This window comes from Schistocerca gregaria, unplaced genomic scaffold, assembly GCF_023897955.1.
Source record: "Schistocerca gregaria isolate iqSchGreg1 unplaced genomic scaffold, iqSchGreg1.2 ptg000541l, whole genome shotgun sequence".
NCBI lineage: Eukaryota > Metazoa > Arthropoda > Insecta > Orthoptera > Acrididae > Schistocerca > Schistocerca gregaria.
The window spans coordinates 55789-80698 of NW_026061938.1; the positions used below are offsets into that span (position 1 = coordinate 55789).

The 24910-nt window shown below is 51.5% G+C and overlaps 18 non-coding genes across 18 annotated transcripts; all 18 read right to left on the reverse strand.

Annotated features, from left to right (window-relative positions):
- Positions 1-454: 454 nt before the first annotated feature.
- LOC126314265 (5S ribosomal RNA) lies at positions 455-573 on the reverse strand. The gene has a single exon (XR_007555737.1). It is a non-coding gene; the product is annotated as a 5S ribosomal RNA (ribosomal RNA).
- A 1283-nt stretch (positions 574-1856) lies between these two features.
- Positions 1857-1975, reverse strand: LOC126314266 (5S ribosomal RNA). Its single transcript, XR_007555738.1, has one exon. It is a non-coding gene; the product is annotated as a 5S ribosomal RNA (ribosomal RNA).
- Positions 1976-3258: 1283 nt separating this feature from the next.
- Positions 3259-3377, reverse strand: LOC126314267 (5S ribosomal RNA). The gene has a single exon (XR_007555739.1). It is a non-coding gene; the product is annotated as a 5S ribosomal RNA (ribosomal RNA).
- Positions 3378-4662: 1285 nt separating this feature from the next.
- Positions 4663-4781, reverse strand: LOC126314268 (5S ribosomal RNA). Its single transcript, XR_007555740.1, has one exon. It is a non-coding gene; the product is annotated as a 5S ribosomal RNA (ribosomal RNA).
- A 1283-nt stretch (positions 4782-6064) lies between these two features.
- LOC126314269 (5S ribosomal RNA) lies at positions 6065-6183 on the reverse strand. The gene has a single exon (XR_007555741.1). It is a non-coding gene; the product is annotated as a 5S ribosomal RNA (ribosomal RNA).
- A 1283-nt stretch (positions 6184-7466) lies between these two features.
- On the reverse strand, positions 7467-7585 carry LOC126314272 (5S ribosomal RNA). Its single transcript, XR_007555743.1, has one exon. It is a non-coding gene; the product is annotated as a 5S ribosomal RNA (ribosomal RNA).
- Positions 7586-8869: 1284 nt separating this feature from the next.
- LOC126314273 (5S ribosomal RNA) lies at positions 8870-8988 on the reverse strand. Its single transcript, XR_007555744.1, has one exon. It is a non-coding gene; the product is annotated as a 5S ribosomal RNA (ribosomal RNA).
- A 1285-nt stretch (positions 8989-10273) lies between these two features.
- Positions 10274-10392, reverse strand: LOC126314274 (5S ribosomal RNA). The gene has a single exon (XR_007555745.1). It is a non-coding gene; the product is annotated as a 5S ribosomal RNA (ribosomal RNA).
- Positions 10393-11677: 1285 nt separating this feature from the next.
- LOC126314275 (5S ribosomal RNA) lies at positions 11678-11796 on the reverse strand. The gene has a single exon (XR_007555746.1). It is a non-coding gene; the product is annotated as a 5S ribosomal RNA (ribosomal RNA).
- Positions 11797-13081: 1285 nt separating this feature from the next.
- LOC126314276 (5S ribosomal RNA) lies at positions 13082-13200 on the reverse strand. The gene has a single exon (XR_007555747.1). It is a non-coding gene; the product is annotated as a 5S ribosomal RNA (ribosomal RNA).
- Positions 13201-14485: 1285 nt separating this feature from the next.
- LOC126314178 (5S ribosomal RNA) lies at positions 14486-14604 on the reverse strand. The gene has a single exon (XR_007555659.1). It is a non-coding gene; the product is annotated as a 5S ribosomal RNA (ribosomal RNA).
- A 1283-nt stretch (positions 14605-15887) lies between these two features.
- On the reverse strand, positions 15888-16006 carry LOC126314179 (5S ribosomal RNA). Its single transcript, XR_007555660.1, has one exon. It is a non-coding gene; the product is annotated as a 5S ribosomal RNA (ribosomal RNA).
- Positions 16007-17289: 1283 nt separating this feature from the next.
- LOC126314180 (5S ribosomal RNA) lies at positions 17290-17408 on the reverse strand. Its single transcript, XR_007555661.1, has one exon. It is a non-coding gene; the product is annotated as a 5S ribosomal RNA (ribosomal RNA).
- Positions 17409-18691: 1283 nt separating this feature from the next.
- Positions 18692-18810, reverse strand: LOC126314217 (5S ribosomal RNA). Its single transcript, XR_007555693.1, has one exon. It is a non-coding gene; the product is annotated as a 5S ribosomal RNA (ribosomal RNA).
- Positions 18811-20093: 1283 nt separating this feature from the next.
- On the reverse strand, positions 20094-20212 carry LOC126314218 (5S ribosomal RNA). Its single transcript, XR_007555694.1, has one exon. It is a non-coding gene; the product is annotated as a 5S ribosomal RNA (ribosomal RNA).
- A 1285-nt stretch (positions 20213-21497) lies between these two features.
- LOC126314183 (5S ribosomal RNA) lies at positions 21498-21616 on the reverse strand. The gene has a single exon (XR_007555662.1). It is a non-coding gene; the product is annotated as a 5S ribosomal RNA (ribosomal RNA).
- Positions 21617-22901: 1285 nt separating this feature from the next.
- On the reverse strand, positions 22902-23020 carry LOC126314184 (5S ribosomal RNA). Its single transcript, XR_007555663.1, has one exon. It is a non-coding gene; the product is annotated as a 5S ribosomal RNA (ribosomal RNA).
- Positions 23021-24305: 1285 nt separating this feature from the next.
- Positions 24306-24424, reverse strand: LOC126314186 (5S ribosomal RNA). Its single transcript, XR_007555665.1, has one exon. It is a non-coding gene; the product is annotated as a 5S ribosomal RNA (ribosomal RNA).
- Between the last annotated feature and the right edge of the window lie 486 nt (positions 24425-24910).

Below are 24910 nucleotides of genomic sequence, written 5' to 3' on the forward strand. Positions count from 1 at the left end.
ATCAGTATGGAAGCATCTTTGTCACATGAGAAAGGTAGCATGAAAAAACGGCTGTCAGGGGTAGCGACAAGAAAGCAAGAAATGAAGACAGCCAGAGTTCCCAGGCGGTCGCCGATCCGAATATAAACACTGTTGCTTATCTTCGGTGGTCGGACGGGATCAGGTTTTTTTTAATGTAGTTACTTTTTGGAATTTAGCGCTCCTACAAAACAGTAGGCTCTGACGCATTTCAAGAGCACATCTGTCGATTCGCAGTGTTTCGTTATTTTCAACGAGTTCCTAGCACTCTTCCTCCGCGCATTCTTGTACAAACTGAGTTCATTACTGTAGTTTCGCATCTTACGTTTAATACAGTAGTTTAAAATGCTTGTGGAAGCATCTTTGTCGCACCTGACAGTTTGTATGAAAAGAGGGCTGGCAGGTGTAGTGACATAAAATTTAAAAGAAGAGAGGGAGCCAACAGCACCCGGTGTTCCCAGGCGGTCACCCATCCAAGTACTAACCGGGCCCGATGTTGCTTAACTTCGGTGATCGGACGAGAACCGGTGCATTCAACATGGTATGGCCGTTGGCGTCCTTATACTGTAGCCGCACGGCACAAGAAGGCTTCGCCTCTCCTCCCAATACACGCAATCGCCATTTTCGGTGGCACATTTGACGCAAAGCACGTCCTTCCACCTCGAAGGCGACGCGCAGTGCTGCGCGCCGCCACGTGGGTCAGACGCACAACACAGCTGCTCGTTGCACCTCCTGTCATTCGTTTGGTTCGTGCGGCCTCCGACACTCGCGGGAGACGCACCTTGTTATTGTTGTCCGTCGCAGGGATTGCGCGCGGCCGGGCGGCGGGTGGAGTGCGCGGGGTGTGGCGGTGTCCTGCTGGACCGAGAGAAGCGTTCTCACCTGCCTGACACGCGTCGCGCTTCTAGATATTTGCGTAATTCGATACGGTGCATAATCGGCTGTCACCTTCCGTCCCGACTTGTCCCGACTTTGCTCGACTGCCGCTCGCTGCCGCTCGGGTCGCGGTCCATATGACAGCACAAGCACGAGGAACATCTGCGAGATTTGCGCGGGCCGAACCGGCGTGTCCGAGGCGACGTGTGCGGCCGTTCGGAGCTACCAGAGCAGCTCTGTGCCGCGCCGTGCCGCGGAAAGGTGCGAAAACATGCACACAAGACACAGGCTTTTCGACAAAGTATCCATCTCTTGTAGCGACGAAAGGTAAATTTTTGTTTACAAATTTGCCGTTGTGCACTGCTACAAAACAATATGCCCTGACGTATTTCACAACATTTCTGTCACTTCATACTGTTTTGTTATTTCCAGAGACTCTTTGGAAGTCTTCCTTGGCGCACTCTTTTCAAACTGAGTTCCTTAATATCGTACCTTACCATAGTTTAAAATCAGTATGGAAGCATCTTTGTCACATGAGAAAGGTAGCATGAAAAAACGGCTGTCAGGGGTAGCGACAAGAAAGCAAGAAATGAAGACAGCCAGAGTTCCCAGGCGGTCGCCGATCCGAATATAAACACTGTTGCTTATCTTCGGTGGTCGGACGGGATCAGGTTTTTTTTAATGTAGTTACTTTTTGGAATTTAGCGCTCCTACAAAACAGTAGGCTCTGACGCATTTCAAGAGCACATCTGTCGATTCGCAGTGTTTCGTTATTTTCAACGAGTTCCTAGCACTCTTCCTCCGCGCATTCTTGTACAAACTGAGTTCATTACTGTAGTTTCGCATCTTACGTTTAATACAGTAGTTTAAAATGCTTGTGGAAGCATCTTTGTCGCACCTGACAGTTTGTATGAAAAGAGGGCTGGCAGGTGTAGTGACATAAAATTTAAAAGAAGAGAGGGAGCCAACAGCACCCGGTGTTCCCAGGCGGTCACCCATCCAAGTACTAACCGGGCCCGATGTTGCTTAACTTCGGTGATCGGACGAGAACCGGTGCATTCAACATGGTATGGCCGTTGGCGTCCTTATACTGTAGCCGCACGGCACAAGAAGGCTTCGCCTCTCCTCCCAATACACGCAATCGCCATTTTCGGTGGCACATTTGACGCAAAGCACGTCCTTCCACCTCGAAGGCGACGCGCAGTGCTGCGCGCCGCCACGTGGGTCAGACGCACAACACAGCTGCTCGTTGCACCTCCTGTCATTCGTTTGGTTCGTGCGGCCTCCGACACTCGCGGGAGACGCACCTTGTTATTGTTGTCCGTCGCAGGGATTGCGCGCGGCCGGGCGGCGGGTGGAGTGCGCGGGGTGTGGCGGTGTCCTGCTGGACCGAGAGAAGCGTTCTCACCTGCCTGACACGCGTCGCGCTTCTAGATATTTGCGTAATTCGATACGGTGCATAATCGGCTGTCACCTTCCGTCCCGACTTGTCCCGACTTTGCTCGACTGCCGCTCGCTGCCGCTCGGGTCGCGGTCCATATGACAGCACAAGCACGAGGAACATCTGCGAGATTTGCGCGGGCCGAACCGGCGTGTCCGAGGCGACGTGTGCGGCCGTTCGGAGCTACCAGAGCAGCTCTGTGCCGCGCCGTGCCGCGGAAAGGTGCGAAAACATGCACACAAGACACAGGCTTTTCGACAAAGTATCCATCTCTTGTAGCGACGAAAGGTAAATTTTTGTTTACAAATTTGCCGTTGTGCACTGCTACAAAACAATATGCCCTGACGTATTTCACAACATTTCTGTCACTTCATACTGTTTTGTTATTTCCAGAGACTCTTTGGAAGTCTTCCTTGGCGCACTCTTTTCAAACTGAGTTCCTTAATATCGTACCTTACCATAGTTTAAAATCAGTATGGAAGCATCTTTGTCACATGAGAAAGGTAGCATGAAAAAACGGCTGTCAGGGGTAGCGACAAGAAAGCAAGAAATGAAGACAGCCAGAGTTCCCAGGCGGTCGCCGATCCGAATATAAACACTGTTGCTTATCTTCGGTGGTCGGACGGGATCAGGTTTTTTTTAATGTAGTTACTTTTTGGAATTTAGCGCTCCTACAAAACAGTAGGCTCTGACGCATTTCAAGAGCACATCTGTCGATTCGCAGTGTTTCGTTATTTTCAACGAGTTCCTAGCACTCTTCCTCCGCGCATTCTTGTACAAACTGAGTTCATTACTGTAGTTTCGCATCTTACGTTTAATACAGTAGTTTAAAATGCTTGTGGAAGCATCTTTGTCGCACCTGACAGTTTGTATGAAAAGAGGGCTGGCAGGTGTAGTGACATAAAATTTAAAAGAAGAGAGGGAGCCAACAGCACCCGGTGTTCCCAGGCGGTCACCCATCCAAGTACTAACCGGGCCCGATGTTGCTTAACTTCGGTGATCGGACGAGAACCGGTGCATTCAACATGGTATGGCCGTTGGCGTCCTTATACTGTAGCCGCACGGCACAAGAAGGCTTCGCCTCTCCTCCCAATACACGCAATCGCCATTTTCGGTGGCACATTTGACGCAAAGCACGTCCTTCCACCTCGAAGGCGACGCGCAGTGCTGCGCGCCGCCACGTGGGTCAGACGCACAACACAGCTGCTCGTTGCACCTCCTGTCATTCGTTTGGTTCGTGCGGCCTCCGACACTCGCGGGAGACGCACCTTGTTATTGTTGTCCGTCGCAGGGATTGCGCGCGGCCGGGCGGCGGGTGGAGTGCGCGGGGTGTGGCGGTGTCCTGCTGGACCGAGAGAAGCGTTCTCACCTGCCTGACACGCGTCGCGCTTCTAGATATTTGCGTAATTCGATACGGTGCATAATCGGCTGTCACCTTCCGTCCCGACTTGTCCCGACTTTGCTCGACTGCCGCTCGCTGCCGCTCGGGTCGCGGTCCATATGACAGCACAAGCACGAGGAACATCTGCGAGATTTGCGCGGGCCGAACCGGCGTGTCCGAGGCGACGTGTGCGGCCGTTCGGAGCTACCAGAGCAGCTCTGTGCCGCGCCGTGCCGCGGAAAGGTGCGAAAACATGCACACAAGACACAGGCTTTTCGACAAAGTATCCATCTCTTGTAGCGACGAAAGGTAAATTTTTGTTTACAAATTTGCCGTTGTGCACTGCTACAAAACAATATGCCCTGACGTATTTCACAACATTTCTGTCACTTCATACTGTTTTGTTATTTCCAGAGACTCTTTGGAAGTCTTCCTTGGCGCACTCTTTTCAAACTGAGTTCCTTAATATCGTACCTTACGATAGTTTAAAATCAGTATGGAAGCATCTTTGTCACATGAGAAAGGTAGCATGAAAAAACGGCTGTCAGGGGTAGCGACAAGAAAGCAAGAAATGAAGACAGCCAGAGTTCCCAGGCGGTCGCCGATCCGAATATAAACACTGTTGCTTATCTTCGGTGGTCGGACGGGAACAGGTTTTTTTTTTAATGTAGTTACTTTTTGGAATTTAGCGCTCCTACAAAACAGTAGGCTCTGACGCATTTCAAGAGCACATCTGTCGATTCGCAGTGTTTCGTTATTTTCAACGAGTTCCTAGCACTCTTCCTCCGCGCATTCTTGTACAAACTGAGTTCATTACTGTAATTTCGCATCTTACGTTTAATACAGTAGTTTAAAATGCTTGTGGAAGCATCTTTGTCGCACCTGACAGTTTGTATGAAAAGAGGGCTGGCAGGTGTAGTGACATAAAATTTAAAAGAAGAGAGGGAGCCAACAGCACCCGGTGTTCCCAGGCGGTCACCCATCCAAGTACTAACCGGGCCCGATGTTGCTTAACTTCGGTGATCGGACGAGAACCGGTGCATTCAACATGGTATGGCCGTTGGCGTCCTTATACTGTAGCCGCACGGCACAAGAAGGCTTCGCCTCTCCTCCCAATACACGCAATCGCCATTTTCGGTGGCACATTTGACGCAAAGCACGTCCTTCCACCTCGAAGGCGACGCGCAGTGCTGCGCGCCGCCACGTGGGTCAGACGCACAACACAGCTGCTCGTTGCACCTCCTGTCATTCGTTTGGTTCGTGCGGCCTCCGACACTCGCGGGAGACGCACCTTGTTATTGTTGTCCGTCGCAGGGATTGCGCGCGGCCGGGCGGCGGGTGGAGTGCGCGGGGTGTGGCGGTGTCCTGCTGGACCGAGAGAAGCGTTCTCACCTGCCTGACACGCGTCGCGCTTCTAGATATTTGCGTAATTCGATACGGTGCATAATCGGCTGTCACCTTCCGTCCCGACTTGTCCCGACTTTGCTCGACTGCCGCTCGCTGCCGCTCGGGTCGCGGTCCATATGACAGCACAAGCACGAGGAACATCTGCGAGATTTGCGCGGGCCGAACCGGCGTGTCCGAGGCGACGTGTGCGGCCGTTCGGAGCTACCAGAGCAGCTCTGTGCCGCGCCGTGCCGCGGAAAGGTGCGAAAACATGCACACAAGACACAGGCTTTTCGACAAAGTATCCATCTCTTGTAGCGACGAAAGGTAAATTTTTGTTTACAAATTTGCCGTTGTGCACTGCTACAAAACAATATGCCCTGACGTATTTCACAACATTTCTGTCACTTCATACTGTTTTGTTATTTCCAGAGACTCTTTGGAAGTCTTCCTTGGCGCACTCTTTTCAAACTGAGTTCCTTAATATCGTACCTTACCATAGTTTAAAATCAGTATGGAAGCATCTTTGTCACATGAGAAAGGTAGCATGAAAAAACGGCTGTCAGGGGTAGCGACAAGAAAGCAAGAAATGAAGACAGCCAGAGTTCCCAGGCGGTCGCCGATCCGAATATAAACACTGTTGCTTATCTTCGGTGGTCGGACGGGATCAGGTTTTTTTTAATGTAGTTACTTTTTGGAATTTAGCGCTCCTACAAAACAGTAGGCTCTGACGCATTTCAAGAGCACATCTGTCGATTCGCAGTGTTTCGTTATTTTCAACGAGTTCCTAGCACTCTTCCTCCGCGCATTCTTGTACAAACTGAGTTCATTACTGTAGTTTCGCATCTTACGTTTAATACAGTAGTTTAAAATGCTTGTGGAAGCATCTTTGTCGCACCTGACAGTTTGTATGAAAAGAGGGCTGGCAGGTGTAGTGACATAAAATTTAAAAGAAGAGAGGGAGCCAACAGCACCCGGTGTTCCCAGGCGGTCACCCATCCAAGTACTAACCGGGCCCGATGTTGCTTAACTTCGGTGATCGGACGAGAACCGGTGCATTCAACATGGTATGGCCGTTGGCGTCCTTATACTGTAGCCGCACGGCACAAGAAGGCTTCGCCTCTCCTCCCAATACACGCAATCGCCATTTTCGGTGGCACATTTGACGCAAAGCACGTCCTTCCACCTCGAAGGCGACGCGCAGTGCTGCGCGCCGCCACGTGGGTCAGACGCACAACACAGCTGCTCGTTGCACCTCCTGTCATTCGTTTGGTTCGTGCGGCCTCCGACACTCGCGGGAGACGCACCTTGTTATTGTTGTCCGTCGCAGGGATTGCGCGCGGCCGGGCGGCGGGTGGAGTGCGCGGGGTGTGGCGGTGTCCTGCTGGACCGAGAGAAGCGTTCTCACCTGCCTGACACGCGTCGCGCTTCTAGATATTTGCGTAATTCGATACGGTGCATAATCGGCTGTCACCTTCCGTCCCGACTTGTCCCGACTTTGCTCGACTGCCGCTCGCTGCCGCTCGGGTCGCGGTCCATATGACAGCACAAGCACGAGGAACATCTGCGAGATTTGCGCGGGCCGAACCGGCGTGTCCGAGGCGACGTGTGCGGCCGTTCGGAGCTACCAGAGCAGCTCTGTGCCGCGCCGTGCCGCGGAAAGGTGCGAAAACATGCACACAAGACACAGGCTTTTCGACAAAGTATCCATCTCTTGTAGCGACGAAAGGTAAATTTTTGTTTACAAATTTGCCGTTGTGCACTGCTACAAAACAATATGCCCTGACGTATTTCACAACATTTCTGTCACTTCATACTGTTTTGTTATTTCCAGAGACTCTTTGGAAGTCTTCCTTGGCGCACTCTTTTCAAACTGAGTTCCTTAATATCGTACCTTACCATAGTTTAAAATCAGTATGGAAGCATCTTTGTCACATGAGAAAGGTAGCATGAAAAAACGGCTGTCAGGGGTAGCGACAAGAAAGCAAGAAATGAAGACAGCCAGAGTTCCCAGGCGGTCGCCGATCCGAATATAAACACTGTTGCTTATCTTCGGTGGTCGGACGGGATCAGGTTTTTTTTAATGTAGTTACTTTTTGGAATTTAGCGCTCCTACAAAACAGTAGGCTCTGACGCATTTCAAGAGCACATCTGTCGATTCGCAGTGTTTCGTTATTTTCAACGAGTTCCTAGCACTCTTCCTCCGCGCATTCTTGTACAAACTGAGTTCATTACTGTAGTTTCGCATCTTACGTTTAATACAGTAGTTTAAAATGCTTGTGGAAGCATCTTTGTCGCACCTGACAGTTTGTATGAAAAGAGGGCTGGCAGGTGTAGTGACATAAAATTTAAAAGAAGAGAGGGAGCCAACAGCACCCGGTGTTCCCAGGCGGTCACCCATCCAAGTACTAACCGGGCCCGATGTTGCTTAACTTCGGTGATCGGACGAGAACCGGTGCATTCAACATGGTATGGCCGTTGGCGTCCTTATACTGTAGCCGCACGGCACAAGAAGGCTTCGCCTCTCCTCCCAATACACGCAATCGCCATTTTCGGTGGCACATTTGACGCAAAGCACGTCCTTCCACCTCGAAGGCGACGCGCAGTGCTGCGCGCCGCCACGTGGGTCAGACGCACAACACAGCTGCTCGTTGCACCTCCTGTCATTCGTTTGGTTCGTGCGGCCTCCGACACTCGCGGGAGACGCACCTTGTTATTGTTGTCCGTCGCAGGGATTGCGCGCGGCCGGGCGGCGGGTGGAGTGCGCGGGGTGTGGCGGTGTCCTGCTGGACCGAGAGAAGCGTTCTCACCTGCCTGACACGCGTCGCGCTTCTAGATATTTGCGTAATTCGATACGGTGCATAATCGGCTGTCACCTTCCGTCCCGACTTGTCCCGACTTTGCTCGACTGCCGCTCGCTGCCGCTCGGGTCGCGGTCCATATGACAGCACAAGCACGAGGAACATCTGCGAGATTTGCGCGGGCCGAACCGGCGTGTCCGAGGCGACGTGTGCGGCCGTTCGGAGCTACCAGAGCAGCTCTGTGCCGCGCCGTGCCGCGGAAAGGTGCGAAAACATGCACACAAGACACAGGCTTTTCGACAAAGTATCCATCTCTTGTAGCGACGAAAGGTAAATTTTTGTTTACAAATTTGCCGTTGTGCACTGCTACAAAACAATATGCCCTGACGTATTTCACAACATTTCTGTCACTTCATACTGTTTTGTTATTTCCAGAGACTCTTTGGAAGTCTTCCTTGGCGCACTCTTTTCAAACTGAGTTCCTTAATATCGTACCTTACGATAGTTTAAAATCAGTATGGAAGCATCTTTGTCACATGAGAAAGGTAGCATGAAAAAACGGCTGTCAGGGGTAGCGACAAGAAAGCAAGAAATGAAGACAGCCAGAGTTCCCAGGCGGTCGCCGATCCGAATATAAACACTGTTGCTTATCTTCGGTGGTCGGACGGGAACAGGTTTTTTTTTAATGTAGTTACTTTTTGGAATTTAGCGCTCCTACAAAACAGTAGGCTCTGACGCATTTCAAGAGCACATCTGTCGATTCGCAGTGTTTCGTTATTTTCAACGAGTTCCTAGCACTCTTCCTCCGCGCATTCTTGTACAAACTGAGTTCATTACTGTAATTTCGCATCTTACGTTTAATACAGTAGTTTAAAATGCTTGTGGAAGCATCTTTGTCGCACCTGACAGTTTGTATGAAAAGAGGGCTGGCAGGTGTAGTGACATAAAATTTAAAAGAAGAGAGGGAGCCAACAGCACCCGGTGTTCCCAGGCGGTCACCCATCCAAGTACTAACCGGGCCCGATGTTGCTTAACTTCGGTGATCGGACGAGAACCGGTGCATTCAACATGGTATGGCCGTTGGCGTCCTTATACTGTAGCCGCACGGCACAAGAAGGCTTCGCCTCTCCTCCCAATACACGCAATCGCCATTTTCGGTGGCACATTTGACGCAAAGCACGTCCTTCCACCTCGAAGGCGACGCGCAGTGCTGCGCGCCGCCACGTGGGTCAGACGCACAACACAGCTGCTCGTTGCACCTCCTGTCATTCGTTTGGTTCGTGCGGCCTCCGACACTCGCGGGAGACGCACCTTGTTATTGTTGTCCGTCGCAGGGATTGCGCGCGGCCGGGCGGCGGGTGGAGTGCGCGGGGTGTGGCGGTGTCCTGCTGGACCGAGAGAAGCGTTCTCACCTGCCTGACACGCGTCGCGCTTCTAGATATTTGCGTAATTCGATACGGTGCATAATCGGCTGTCACCTTCCGTCCCGACTTGTCCCGACTTTGCTCGACTGCCGCTCGCTGCCGCTCGGGTCGCGGTCCATATGACAGCACAAGCACGAGGAACATCTGCGAGATTTGCGCGGGCCGAACCGGCGTGTCCGAGGCGACGTGTGCGGCCGTTCGGAGCTACCAGAGCAGCTCTGTGCCGCGCCGTGCCGCGGAAAGGTGCGAAAACATGCACACAAGACACAGGCTTTTCGACAAAGTATCCATCTCTTGTAGCGACGAAAGGTAAATTTTTGTTTACAAATTTGCCGTTGTGCACTGCTACAAAACAATATGCCCTGACGTATTTCACAACATTTCTGTCACTTCATACTGTTTTGTTATTTCCAGAGACTCTTTGGAAGTCTTCCTTGGCGCACTCTTTTCAAACTGAGTTCCTTAATATCGTACCTTACGATAGTTTAAAATCAGTATGGAAGCATCTTTGTCACATGAGAAAGGTAGCATGAAAAAACGGCTGTCAGGGGTAGCGACAAGAAAGCAAGAAATGAAGACAGCCAGAGTTCCCAGGCGGTCGCCGATCCGAATATAAACACTGTTGCTTATCTTCGGTGGTCGGACGGGAACAGGTTTTTTTTTTAATGTAGTTACTTTTTGGAATTTAGCGCTCCTACAAAACAGTAGGCTCTGACGCATTTCAAGAGCACATCTGTCGATTCGCAGTGTTTCGTTATTTTCAACGAGTTCCTAGCACTCTTCCTCCGCGCATTCTTGTACAAACTGAGTTCATTACTGTAATTTCGCATCTTACGTTTAATACAGTAGTTTAAAATGCTTGTGGAAGCATCTTTGTCGCACCTGACAGTTTGTATGAAAAGAGGGCTGGCAGGTGTAGTGACATAAAATTTAAAAGAAGAGAGGGAGCCAACAGCACCCGGTGTTCCCAGGCGGTCACCCATCCAAGTACTAACCGGGCCCGATGTTGCTTAACTTCGGTGATCGGACGAGAACCGGTGCATTCAACATGGTATGGCCGTTGGCGTCCTTATACTGTAGCCGCACGGCACAAGAAGGCTTCGCCTCTCCTCCCAATACACGCAATCGCCATTTTCGGTGGCACATTTGACGCAAAGCACGTCCTTCCACCTCGAAGGCGACGCGCAGTGCTGCGCGCCGCCACGTGGGTCAGACGCACAACACAGCTGCTCGTTGCACCTCCTGTCATTCGTTTGGTTCGTGCGGCCTCCGACACTCGCGGGAGACGCACCTTGTTATTGTTGTCCGTCGCAGGGATTGCGCGCGGCCGGGCGGCGGGTGGAGTGCGCGGGGTGTGGCGGTGTCCTGCTGGACCGAGAGAAGCGTTCTCACCTGCCTGACACGCGTCGCGCTTCTAGATATTTGCGTAATTCGATACGGTGCATAATCGGCTGTCACCTTCCGTCCCGACTTGTCCCGACTTTGCTCGACTGCCGCTCGCTGCCGCTCGGGTCGCGGTCCATATGACAGCACAAGCACGAGGAACATCTGCGAGATTTGCGCGGGCCGAACCGGCGTGTCCGAGGCGACGTGTGCGGCCGTTCGGAGCTACCAGAGCAGCTCTGTGCCGCGCCGTGCCGCGGAAAGGTGCGAAAACATGCACACAAGACACAGGCTTTTCGACAAAGTATCCATCTCTTGTAGCGACGAAAGGTAAATTTTTGTTTACAAATTTGCCGTTGTGCACTGCTACAAAACAATATGCCCTGACGTATTTCACAACATTTCTGTCACTTCATACTGTTTTGTTATTTCCAGAGACTCTTTGGAAGTCTTCCTTGGCGCACTCTTTTCAAACTGAGTTCCTTAATATCGTACCTTACGATAGTTTAAAATCAGTATGGAAGCATCTTTGTCACATGAGAAAGGTAGCATGAAAAAACGGCTGTCAGGGGTAGCGACAAGAAAGCAAGAAATGAAGACAGCCAGAGTTCCCAGGCGGTCGCCGATCCGAATATAAACACTGTTGCTTATCTTCGGTGGTCGGACGGGAACAGGTTTTTTTTTTAATGTAGTTACTTTTTGGAATTTAGCGCTCCTACAAAACAGTAGGCTCTGACGCATTTCAAGAGCACATCTGTCGATTCGCAGTGTTTCGTTATTTTCAACGAGTTCCTAGCACTCTTCCTCCGCGCATTCTTGTACAAACTGAGTTCATTACTGTAATTTCGCATCTTACGTTTAATACAGTAGTTTAAAATGCTTGTGGAAGCATCTTTGTCGCACCTGACAGTTTGTATGAAAAGAGGGCTGGCAGGTGTAGTGACATAAAATTTAAAAGAAGAGAGGGAGCCAACAGCACCCGGTGTTCCCAGGCGGTCACCCATCCAAGTACTAACCGGGCCCGATGTTGCTTAACTTCGGTGATCGGACGAGAACCGGTGCATTCAACATGGTATGGCCGTTGGCGTCCTTATACTGTAGCCGCACGGCACAAGAAGGCTTCGCCTCTCCTCCCAATACACGCAATCGCCATTTTCGGTGGCACATTTGACGCAAAGCACGTCCTTCCACCTCGAAGGCGACGCGCAGTGCTGCGCGCCGCCACGTGGGTCAGACGCACAACACAGCTGCTCGTTGCACCTCCTGTCATTCGTTTGGTTCGTGCGGCCTCCGACACTCGCGGGAGACGCACCTTGTTATTGTTGTCCGTCGCAGGGATTGCGCGCGGCCGGGCGGCGGGTGGAGTGCGCGGGGTGTGGCGGTGTCCTGCTGGACCGAGAGAAGCGTTCTCACCTGCCTGACACGCGTCGCGCTTCTAGATATTTGCGTAATTCGATACGGTGCATAATCGGCTGTCACCTTCCGTCCCGACTTGTCCCGACTTTGCTCGACTGCCGCTCGCTGCCGCTCGGGTCGCGGTCCATATGACAGCACAAGCACGAGGAACATCTGCGAGATTTGCGCGGGCCGAACCGGCGTGTCCGAGGCGACGTGTGCGGCCGTTCGGAGCTACCAGAGCAGCTCTGTGCCGCGCCGTGCCGCGGAAAGGTGCGAAAACATGCACACAAGACACAGGCTTTTCGACAAAGTATCCATCTCTTGTAGCGACGAAAGGTAAATTTTTGTTTACAAATTTGCCGTTGTGCACTGCTACAAAACAATATGCCCTGACGTATTTCACAACATTTCTGTCACTTCATACTGTTTTGTTATTTCCAGAGACTCTTTGGAAGTCTTCCTTGGCGCACTCTTTTCAAACTGAGTTCCTTAATATCGTACCTTACGATAGTTTAAAATCAGTATGGAAGCATCTTTGTCACATGAGAAAGGTAGCATGAAAAAACGGCTGTCAGGGGTAGCGACAAGAAAGCAAGAAATGAAGACAGCCAGAGTTCCCAGGCGGTCGCCGATCCGAATATAAACACTGTTGCTTATCTTCGGTGGTCGGACGGGAACAGGTTTTTTTTTTAATGTAGTTACTTTTTGGAATTTAGCGCTCCTACAAAACAGTAGGCTCTGACGCATTTCAAGAGCACATCTGTCGATTCGCAGTGTTTCGTTATTTTCAACGAGTTCCTAGCACTCTTCCTCCGCGCATTCTTGTACAAACTGAGTTCATTACTGTAATTTCGCATCTTACGTTTAATACAGTAGTTTAAAATGCTTGTGGAAGCATCTTTGTCGCACCTGACAGTTTGTATGAAAAGAGGGCTGGCAGGTGTAGTGACATAAAATTTAAAAGAAGAGAGGGAGCCAACAGCACCCGGTGTTCCCAGGCGGTCACCCATCCAAGTACTAACCGGGCCCGATGTTGCTTAACTTCGGTGATCGGACGAGAACCGGTGCATTCAACATGGTATGGCCGTTGGCGTCCTTATACTGTAGCCGCACGGCACAAGAAGGCTTCGCCTCTCCTCCCAATACACGCAATCGCCATTTTCGGTGGCACATTTGACGCAAAGCACGTCCTTCCACCTCGAAGGCGACGCGCAGTGCTGCGCGCCGCCACGTGGGTCAGACGCACAACACAGCTGCTCGTTGCACCTCCTGTCATTCGTTTGGTTCGTGCGGCCTCCGACACTCGCGGGAGACGCACCTTGTTATTGTTGTCCGTCGCAGGGATTGCGCGCGGCCGGGCGGCGGGTGGAGTGCGCGGGGTGTGGCGGTGTCCTGCTGGACCGAGAGAAGCGTTCTCACCTGCCTGACACGCGTCGCGCTTCTAGATATTTGCGTAATTCGATACGGTGCATAATCGGCTGTCACCTTCCGTCCCGACTTGTCCCGACTTTGCTCGACTGCCGCTCGCTGCCGCTCGGGTCGCGGTCCATATGACAGCACAAGCACGAGGAACATCTGCGAGATTTGCGCGGGCCGAACCGGCGTGTCCGAGGCGACGTGTGCGGCCGTTCGGAGCTACCAGAGCAGCTCTGTGCCGCGCCGTGCCGCGGAAAGGTGCGAAAACATGCACACAAGACACAGGCTTTTCGACAAAGTATCCATCTCTTGTAGCGACGAAAGGTAAATTTTTGTTTACAAATTTGCCGTTGTGCACTGCTACAAAACAATATGCCCTGACGTATTTCACAACATTTCTGTCACTTCATACTGTTTTGTTATTTCCAGAGACTCTTTGGAAGTCTTCCTTGGCGCACTCTTTTCAAACTGAGTTCCTTAATATCGTACCTTACGATAGTTTAAAATCAGTATGGAAGCATCTTTGTCACATGAGAAAGGTAGCATGAAAAAACGGCTGTCAGGGGTAGCGACAAGAAAGCAAGAAATGAAGACAGCCAGAGTTCCCAGGCGGTCGCCGATCCGAATATAAACACTGTTGCTTATCTTCGGTGGTCGGACGGGAACAGGTTTTTTTTTTAATGTAGTTACTTTTTGGAATTTAGCGCTCCTACAAAACAGTAGGCTCTGACGCATTTCAAGAGCACATCTGTCGATTCGCAGTGTTTCGTTATTTTCAACGAGTTCCTAGCACTCTTCCTCCGCGCATTCTTGTACAAACTGAGTTCATTACTGTAATTTCGCATCTTACGTTTAATACAGTAGTTTAAAATGCTTGTGGAAGCATCTTTGTCGCACCTGACAGTTTGTATGAAAAGAGGGCTGGCAGGTGTAGTGACATAAAATTTAAAAGAAGAGAGGGAGCCAACAGCACCCGGTGTTCCCAGGCGGTCACCCATCCAAGTACTAACCGGGCCCGATGTTGCTTAACTTCGGTGATCGGACGAGAACCGGTGCATTCAACATGGTATGGCCGTTGGCGTCCTTATACTGTAGCCGCACGGCACAAGAAGGCTTCGCCTCTCCTCCCAATACACGCAATCGCCATTTTCGGTGGCACATTTGACGCAAAGCACGTCCTTCCACCTCGAAGGCGACGCGCAGTGCTGCGCGCCGCCACGTGGGTCAGACGCACAACACAGCTGCTCGTTGCACCTCCTGTCATTCGTTTGGTTCGTGCGGCCTCCGACACTCGCGGGATACGCACCTTGTTATTGTTGTCCGTCGCAGGGATTGCGCGCGGCCGGGCGGCGGGTGGAGTGCGCGGGGTGTGGCGGTGTCCTGCTGGACCGAGAGAAGCGTTCTCACCTGCCTGACACGCGTCGCGCTTCTAGATATTTGCGTAATTCGATACGGTGCATAATCGGCTGTCACCTTCCGTCCCGACTTGTCCCGACTTTGCTCGACTGCCGCTCGCTGCCGCTCGGGTCGCGGTCCATATGACAGCACAAGCACGAGGAACATCTGCGAGATTTGCGCGGGCCGAACCGGCGTGTCCGAGGCGACGTGTGCGGCCGTTCGGAGCTACCAGAGCAGCTCTGTGCCGCGCCGTGCCGCGGAAAGGTGCGAAAACATGCACACAAGACACAGGCTTTTCGACAAAGTATCCATCTCTTGTAGCGACGAAAGGTAAATTTTTGTTTACAAATTTGCCGTTGTGCACTGCTACAAAACAATATGCCCTGACGTATTTCACAACATTTCTGTCACTTCATACTGTTTTGTTATTTCCAGAGACTCTTTGGAAGTCTTCCTTGGCGCACTCTTTTCAAACTGAGTTCCTTAATATCGTACCTTACGATAGTTTAAAATCAGTATGGAAGCATCTTTGTCACATGAGAAAGGTAGCATGAAAAAACGGCTGTCAGGGGTAGCGACAAGAAAGCAAGAAATGAAGACAGCCAGAGTTCCCAGGCGGTCGCCGATCCGAATATAAACACTGTTGCTTATTTTCGGTGGTCGGACGGGAACAGGTTTTTTTTAATGTAGTTACTTTTTGGAATTTAGCGCTCCTACAAAACAGTAGGCTCTGACGCATTTCAAGAGCACATCTGTCGATTCGCAGTGTTTCGTTATTTTCAACGAGTTCCTAGCACTCTTCCTCCGCGCATTCTTGTACAAACTGAGTTCATTACTGTAATTTCGCATCTTACGTTTAATACAGTAGTTTAAAATGCTTGTGGAAGCATCTTTGTCGCACCTGACAGTTTGTATGAAAAGAGGGCTGGCAGGTGTAGTGACATAAAATTTAAAAGAAGAGAGGGAGCCAACAGCACCCGGTGTTCCCAGGCGGTCACCCATCCAAGTACTAACCGGGCCCGATGTTGCTTAACTTCGGTGATCGGACGAGAACCGGTGCATTCAACATGGTATGGCCGTTGGCGTCCTTATACTGTAGCCGCACGGCACAAGAAGGCTTCGCCTCTCCTCCCAATACACGCAATCGCCATTTTCGGTGGCACATTTGACGCAAAGCACGTCCTTCCACCTCGAAGGCGACGCGCAGTGCTGCGCGCCGCCACGTGGGTCAGACGCACAACACAGCTGCTCGTTGCACCTCCTGTCATTCGTTTGGTTCGTGCGGCCTCCGACACTCGCGGGAGACGCACCTTGTTATTGTTGTCCGTCGCAGGGATTGCGCGCGGCCGGGCGGCGGGTGGAGTGCGCGGGGTGTGGCGGTGTCCTGCTGGACCGAGAGAAGCGTTCTCACCTGCCTGACACGCGTCGCGCTTCTAGATATTTGCGTAATTCGATACGGTGCATAATCGGCTGTCACCTTCCGTCCCGACTTGTCCCGACTTTGCTCGACTGCCGCTCGCTGCCGCTCGGGTCGCGGTCCATATGACAGCACAAGCACGAGGAACATCTGCGAGATTTGCGCGGGCCGAACCGGCGTGTCCGAGGCGACGTGTGCGGCCGTTCGGAGCTACCAGAGCAGCTCTGTGCCGCGCCGTGCCGCGGAAAGGTGCGAAAACATGCACACAAGACACAGGCTTTTCGACAAAGTATCCATCTCTTGTAGCGACGAAAGGTAAATTTTTGTTTACAAATTTGCCGTTGTGCACTGCTACAAAACAATATGCCCTGACGTATTTCACAACATTTCTGTCACTTCATACTGTTTTGTTATTTCCAGAGACTCTTTGGAAGTCTTCCTTGGCGCACTCTTTTCAAACTGAGTTCCTTAATATCGTACCTTACGATAGTTTAAAATCAGTATGGAAGCATCTTTGTCACATGAGAAAGGTAGCATGAAAAAACGGCTGTCAGGGGTAGCGACAAGAAAGCAAGAAATGAAGACAGCCAGAGTTCCCAGGCGGTCGCCGATCCGAATATAAACACTGTTGCTTATTTTCGGTGGTCGGACGGGAACAGGTTTTTTTTAATGTAGTTACTTTTTGGAATTTAGCGCTCCTACAAAACAGTAGGCTCTGACGCATTTCAAGAGCACATCTGTCGATTCGCAGTGTTTCGTTATTTTCAACGAGTTCCTAGCACTCTTCCTCCGCGCATTCTTGTACAAACTGAGTTCATTACTGTAATTTCGCATCTTACGTTTAATACAGTAGTTTAAAATGCTTGTGGAAGCATCTTTGTCGCACCTGACAGTTTGTATGAAAAGAGGGCTGGCAGGTGTAGTGACATAAAATTTAAAAGAAGAGAGGGAGCCAACAGCACCCGGTGTTCCCAGGCGGTCACCCATCCAAGTACTAACCGGGCCCGATGTTGCTTAACTTCGGTGATCGGACGAGAACCGGTGCATTCAACATGGTATGGCCGTTGGCGTCCTTATACTGTAGCCGCACGGCACAAGAAGGCTTCGCCTCTCCTCCCAATACACGCAATCGCCATTTTCGGTGGCACATTTGACGCAAAGCACGTCCTTCCACCTCGAAGGCGACGCGCAGTGCTGCGCGCCGCCACGTGGGTCAGACGCACAACACAGCTGCTCGTTGCACCTCCTGTCATTCGTTTGGTTCGTGCGGCCTCCGACACTCGCGGGAGACGCACCTTGTTATTGTTGTCCGTCGCAGGGATTGCGCGCGGCCGGGCGGCGGGTGGAGTGCGCGGGGTGTGGCGGTGTCCTGCTGGACCGAGAGAAGCGTTCTCACCTGCCTGACACGCGTCGCGCTTCTAGATATTTGCGTAATTCGATACGGTGCATAATCGGCTGTCACCTTCCGTCCCGACTTGTCCCGACTTTGCTCGACTGCCGCTCGCTGCCGCTCGGGTCGCGGTCCATATGACAGCACAAGCACGAGGAACATCTGCGAGATTTGCGCGGGCCGAACCGGCGTGTCCGAGGCGACGTGTGCGGCCGTTCGGAGCTACCAGAGCAGCTCTGTGCCGCGCCGTGCCGCGGAAAGGTGCGAAAACATGCACACAAGACACAGGCTTTTCGACAAAGTATCCATCTCTTGTAGCGACGAAAGGTAAATTTTTGTTTACAAATTTGCCGTTGTGCACTGCTACAAAACAATATGCCCTGACGTATTTCACAACATTTCTGTCACTTCATACTGTTTTGTTATTTCCAGAGACTCTTTGGAAGTCTTCCTTGGCGCACTCTTTTCAAACTGAGTTCCTTAATATCGTACCTTACGATAGTTTAAAATCAGTATGGAAGCATCTTTGTCACATGAGAAAGGTAGCATGAAAAAACGGCTGTCAGGGGTAGCGACAAGAAAGCAAGAAATGAAGACAGCCAGAGTTCCCAGGCGGTCGCCGATCCGAATATAAACACTGTTGCTTATTTTCGGTGGTCGGACGGGAACAGGTTTTTTTTAATGTAGTTACTTTTTGGAATTTAGCGCTCCTACAAAACAGTAGGCTCTGACGCATTTCAAGAGCACATCTGTCGATTCGCAGTGTTTCGTTATTTTCAACGAGTTCCTAGCACTCTTCCTCCGCGCATTCTTGTACAAACTGAGTTCATTACTGTAATTTCGCATCTTACGTTTAATACAGTAGTTTAAAATGCTTGTGGAAGCATCTTTGTCGCACCTGACAGTTTGTATGAAAAGAGGGCTGGCAGGTGTAGTGACATAAAATTTAAAAGAAGAGAGGGAGCCAACAGCACCCGGTGTTCCCAGGCAGTCACCCATCCAAGTACTAACCGGGCCCGATGTTGCTTAACTTCGGTGATCGGACGAGAACCGGTGCATTCAACATGGTATGGCCGTTGGCGTCCTTATACTGTAGCCGCACGGCACAAGAAGGCTTCGCCTCTCCTCCCAATACACGCAATCGCCATTTTCGGTGGCACATTTGACGCAAAGCACGTCCTTCCACCTCGAAGGCGACGCGCAGTGCTGCGCGCCGCCACGTGGGTCAGACGCACAACACAGCTGCTCGTTGCACCTCCTGTCATTCGTTTGGTTCGTGCGGCCTCCGACACTCGCGGGAGACGCACCTTGTTATTGTTGTCCGTCGCAGGGATTGCGCGCGGCCGGGCGGCGGGTGGAGTGCGCGGGGTGTGGCGGTGTCCTGCTGGACCGAGAGAAGCGTTCTCACCTGCCTGACACGCGTCGCGCTTCTAGATATTTGCGTAATTCGATACGGTGCATAATCGGCTGTCACCTTCCGTCCCGACTTGTCCCGACTTTGCTCGACTGCCGCTCGCTGCCGCTCGGGTCGCGGTCCATATGACAGCACAAGCACGAGGAACATCTGCGAGATTTGCGCGGGCCGAACCGGCGTGTCCGAGGCGACGTGTGCGGCCGTTCGGAGCTACCAGAGCAGCTCTGTGCCGCGCCGTGCCGCGGAAAGGTGCGAAAACATGCACACAAGACACAGGCTTTTCGACAAAGTATCCATCTCTTGTAGCGACGAAAGGTAAATTTTTGTTTACAAATTTGCCGTTGTGCACTGCTACAAAACAATATGCCCTGACGTATTTCACAACATTTCTGTCACTTCATACTGTTTTGTTATTTCCAGAGACTCTTTGGAAGTCTTCCTTGGCGCACTCTTTTCAAACTGAGTTCCTTAATATCGTACCTTACGATAGTTTAAAATCAGTATGGAAGCATCTTTGTCACATGAGAAAGGTAGCATGAAAAAACGGCTGTCAGGGGTAGCGACAAGAAAGCAAGAAATGAAGACAGCCAGAGTTCCCAGGCGGTCGCCGATCCGAATATAAACACTGTTGCTTATTTTCGGTGGTCGGACGGGAACAGGTTTTTTTTAATGTAGTTACTTTTTGGAATTTAGCGCTCCTACAAAACAGTAGGCTCTGACGCATTTCAAGAGCACATCTGTCGATTCGCAGTGTTTCGTTATTTTCAACGAGTTCCTAGCACTCTTCCTCCGCGCATTCTTGTACAAACTGAGTTCATTACTGTAATTTCGCATCTTACGTTTAATACAGTAGTTTAAAATGCTTGTGGAAGCATCTTTGTCGCACCTGACAGTTTGTATGAAAAGAGGGCTGGCAGGTGTAGTGACATAAAATTTAAAAGAAGAGAGGGAGCCAACAGCACCCGGTGTTCCCAGGCAGTCACCCATCCAAGTACTAACCGGGCCCGATGTTGCTTAACTTCGGTGATCGGACGAGAACCGGTGCATTCAACATGGTATGGCCGTTGGCGTCCTTATACTGTAGCCGCACGGCACAAGAAGGCTTCGCCTCTCCTCCCAATACACGCAATCGCCATTTTCGGTGGCACATTTGACGCAAAGCACGTCCTTCCACCTCGAAGGCGACGCGCAGTGCTGCGCGCCGCCACGTGGGTCAGACGCACAACACAGCTGCTCGTTGCACCTCCTGTCATTCGTTTGGTTCGTGCGGCCTCCGACACTCGCGGGAGACGCACCTTGTTATTGTTGTCCGTCGCAGGGATTGCGCGCGGCCGGGCGGCGGGTGGAGTGCGCGGGGTGTGGCGGTGTCCTGCTGGACCGAGAGAAGCGTTCTCACCTGCCTGACACGCGTCGCGCTTCTAGATATTTGCGTAATTCGATACGGTGCATAATCGGCTGTCACCTTCCGTCCCGACTTGTCCCGACTTTGCTCGACTGCCGCTCGCTGCCGCTCGGGTCGCGGTCCATATGACAGCACAAGCACGAGGAACATCTGCGAGATTTGCGCGGGCCGAACCGGCGTGTCCGAGGCGACGTGTGCGGCCGTTCGGAGCTACCAGAGCAGCTCTGTGCCGCGCCGTGCCGCGGAAAGGTGCGAAAACATGCACACAAGACACAGGCTTTTCGACAAAGTATCCATCTCTTGTAGCGACGAAAGGTAAATTTTTGTTTACAAATTTGCCGTTGTGCACTGCTACAAAACAATATGCCCTGACGTATTTCACAACATTTCTGTCACTTCATACTGTTTTGTTATTTCCAGAGACTCTTTGGAAGTCTTCCTTGGCGCACTCTTTTCAAACTGAGTTCCTTAATATCGTACCTTACGATAGTTTAAAATCAGTATGGAAGCATCTTTGTCACATGAGAAAGGTAGCATGAAAAAACGGCTGTCAGGGGTAGCGACAAGAAAGCAAGAAATGAAGACAGCCAGAGTTCCCAGGCGGTCGCCGATCCGAATATAAACACTGTTGCTTATCTTCGGTGGTCGGACGGGAACAGGTTTTTTTTTTAATGTAGTTACTTTTTGGAATTTAGCGCTCCTACAAAACAGTAGGCTCTGACGCATTTCAAGAGCACATCTGTCGATTCGCAGTGTTTCGTTATTTTCAACGAGTTCCTAGCACTCTTCCTCCGCGCATTCTTGTACAAACTGAGTTCATTACTGTAATTTCGCATCTTACGTTTAATACAGTAGTTTAAAATGCTTGTGGAAGCATCTTTGTCGCACCTGACAGTTTGTATGAAAAGAGGGCTGGCAGGTGTAGTGACATAAAATTTAAAAGAAGAGAGGGAGCCAACAGCACCCGGTGTTCCCAGGCGGTCACCCATCCAAGTACTAACCGGGCCCGATGTTGCTTAACTTCGGTGATCGGACGAGAACCGGTGCATTCAACATGGTATGGCCGTTGGCGTCCTTATACTGTAGCCGCACGGCACAAGAAGGCTTCGCCTCTCCTCCCAATACACGCAATCGCCATTTTCGGTGGCACATTTGACGCAAAGCACGTCCTTCCACCTCGAAGGCGACGCGCAGTGCTGCGCGCCGCCACGTGGGTCAGACGCACAACACAGCTGCTCGTTGCACCTCCTGTCATTCGTTTGGTTCGTGCGGCCTCCGACACTCGCGGGAGACGCACCTTGTTATTGTTGTCCGTCGCAGGGATTGCGCGCGGCCGGGCGGCGGGTGGAGTGCGCGGGGTGTGGCGGTGTCCTGCTGGACCGAGAGAAGCGTTCTCACCTGCCTGACACGCGTCGCGCTTCTAGATATTTGCGTAATTCGATACGGTGCATAATCGGCTGTCACCTTCCGTCCCGACTTGTCCCGACTTTGCTCGACTGCCGCTCGCTGCCGCTCGGGTCGCGGTCCATATGACAGCACAAGCACGAGGAACATCTGCGAGATTTGCGCGGGCCGAACCGGCGTGTCCGAGGCGACGTGTGCGGCCGTTCGGAGCTACCAGAGCAGCTCTGTGCCGCGCCGTGCCGCGGAAAGGTGCGAAAACATGCACACAAGACACAGGCTTTTCGACAAAGTATCCATCTCTTGTAGCGACGAAAGGTAAATTTTTGTTTACAAATTTGCCGTTGTGCACTGCTACAAAACAATATGCCCTGACGTATTTCACAACATTTCTGTCACTTCATACTGTTTTGTTATTTCCAGAGACTCTTTGGAAGTCTTCCTTGGCGCACTCTTTTCAAACTGAGTTCCTTAATATCGTACCTTACGATAGTTTAAAATCAGTATGGAAGCATCTTTGTCACATGAGAAAGGTAGCATGAAAAAACGGCTGTCAGGGGTAGCGACAAGAAAGCAAGAAATGAAGACAGCCAGAGTTCCCAGGCGGTCGCCGATCCGAATATAAACACTGTTGCTTATCTTCGGTGGTCGGACGGGAACAGGTTTTTTTTTTAATGTAGTTACTTTTTGGAATTTAGCGCTCCTACAAAACAGTAGGCTCTGACGCATTTCAAGAGCACATCTGTCGATTCGCAGTGTTTCGTTATTTTCAACGAGTTCCTAGCACTCTTCCTCCGCGCATTCTTGTACAAACTGAGTTCATTACTGTAATTTCGCATCTTACGTTTAATACAGTAGTTTAAAATGCTTGTGGAAGCATCTTTGTCGCACCTGACAGTTTGTATGAAAAGAGGGCTGGCAGGTGTAGTGACATAAAATTTAAAAGAAGAGAGGGAGCCAACAGCACCCGGTGTTCCCAGGCGGTCACCCATCCAAGTACTAACCGGGCCCGATGTTGCTTAACTTCGGTGATCGGACGAGAACCGGTGCATTCAACATGGTATGGCCGTTGGCGTCCTTATACTGTAGCCGCACGGCACAAGAAGGCTTCGCCTCTCCTCCCAATACACGCAATCGCCATTTTCGGTGGCACATTTGACGCAAAGCACGTCCTTCCACCTCGAAGGCGACGCGCAGTGCTGCGCGCCGCCACGTGGGTCAGACGCACAACACAGCTGCTCGTTGCACCTCCTGTCATTCGTTTGGTTCGTGCGGCCTCCGACACTCGCGGGAGACGCACCTTGTTATTGTTGTCCGTCGCAGGGATTGCGCGCGGCCGGGCGGCGGGTGGAGTGCGCGGGGTGTGGCGGTGTCCTGCTGGACCGAGAGAAGCGTTCTCACCTGCCTGACACGCGTCGCGCTTCTAGATATTTGCGTAATTCGATACGGTGCATAATCGGCTGTCACCTTCCGTCCCGACTTGTCCCGACTTTGCTCGACTGCCGCTCGCTGCCGCTCGGGTCGCGGTCCATATGACAGCACAAGCACGAGGAACATCTGCGAGATTTGCGCGGGCCGAACCGGCGTGTCCGAGGCGACGTGTGCGGCCGTTCGGAGCTACCAGAGCAGCTCTGTGCCGCGCCGTGCCGCGGAAAGGTGCGAAAACATGCACACAAGACACAGGCTTTTCGACAAAGTATCCATCTCTTGTAGCGACGAAAGGTAAATTTTTGTTTACAAATTTGCCGTTGTGCACTGCTACAAAACAATATGCCCTGACGTATTTCACAACATTTCTGTCACTTCATACTGTTTTGTTATTTCCAGAGACTCTTTGGAAGTCTTCCTTGGCGCACTCTTTTCAAACTGAGTTCCTTAATATCGTACCTTACGATAGTTTAAAATCAGTATGGAAGCATCTTTGTCACATGAGAAAGGTAGCATGAAAAAACGGCTGTCAGGGGTAGCGACAAGAAAGCAAGAAATGAAGACAGCCAGAGTTCCCAGGCGGTCGCCGATCCGAATATAAACACTGTTGCTTATCTTCGGTGGTCGGACGGGAACAGGTTTTTTTTTTAATGTAGTTACTTTTTGGAATTTAGCGCTCCTACAAAACAGTAGGCTCTGACGCATTTCAAGAGCACATCTGTCGATTCGCAGTGTTTCGTTATTTTCAACGAGTTCCTAGCACTCTTCCTCCGCGCATTCTTGTACAAACTGAGTTCATTACTGTAATTTCGCATCTTACGTTTAATACAGTAGTTTAAAATGCTTGTGGAAGCATCTTTGTCGCACCTGACAGTTTGTATGAAAAGAGGGCTGGCAGGTGTAGTGACATAAAATTTAAAAGAAGAGAGGGAGCCAACAGCACCCGGTGTTCCCAGGCGGTCACCCATCCAAGTACTAACCGGGCCCGATGTTGCTTAACTTCGGTGATCGGACGAGAACCGGTGCATTCAACATGGTATGGCCGTTGGCGTCCTTATACTGTAGCCGCACGGCACAAGAAGGCTTCGCCTCTCCTCCCAATACACGCAATCGCCATTTTCGGTGGCACATTTGACGCAAAGCACGTCCTTCCACCTCGAAGGCGACGCGCAGTGCTGCGCGCCGCCACGTGGGTCAGACGCACAACACAGCTGCTCGTTGCACCTCCTGTCATTCGTTTGGTTCGTGCGGCCTCCGACACTCGCGGGAGACGCACCTTGTTATTGTTGTCCGTCGCAGGGATTGCGCGCGGCCGGGCGGCGGGTGGAGTGCGCGGGGTGTGGCGGTGTCCTGCTGGACCGAGAGAAGCGTTCTCACCTGCCTGACACGCGTCGCGCTTCTAGATATTTGCGTAATTCGATACGGTGCATAATCGGCTGTCACCTTCCGTCCCGACTTGTCCCGACTTTGCTCGACTGCCGCTCGCTGCCGCTCGGGTCGCGGTCCATATGACAGCACAAGCACGAGGAACATCTG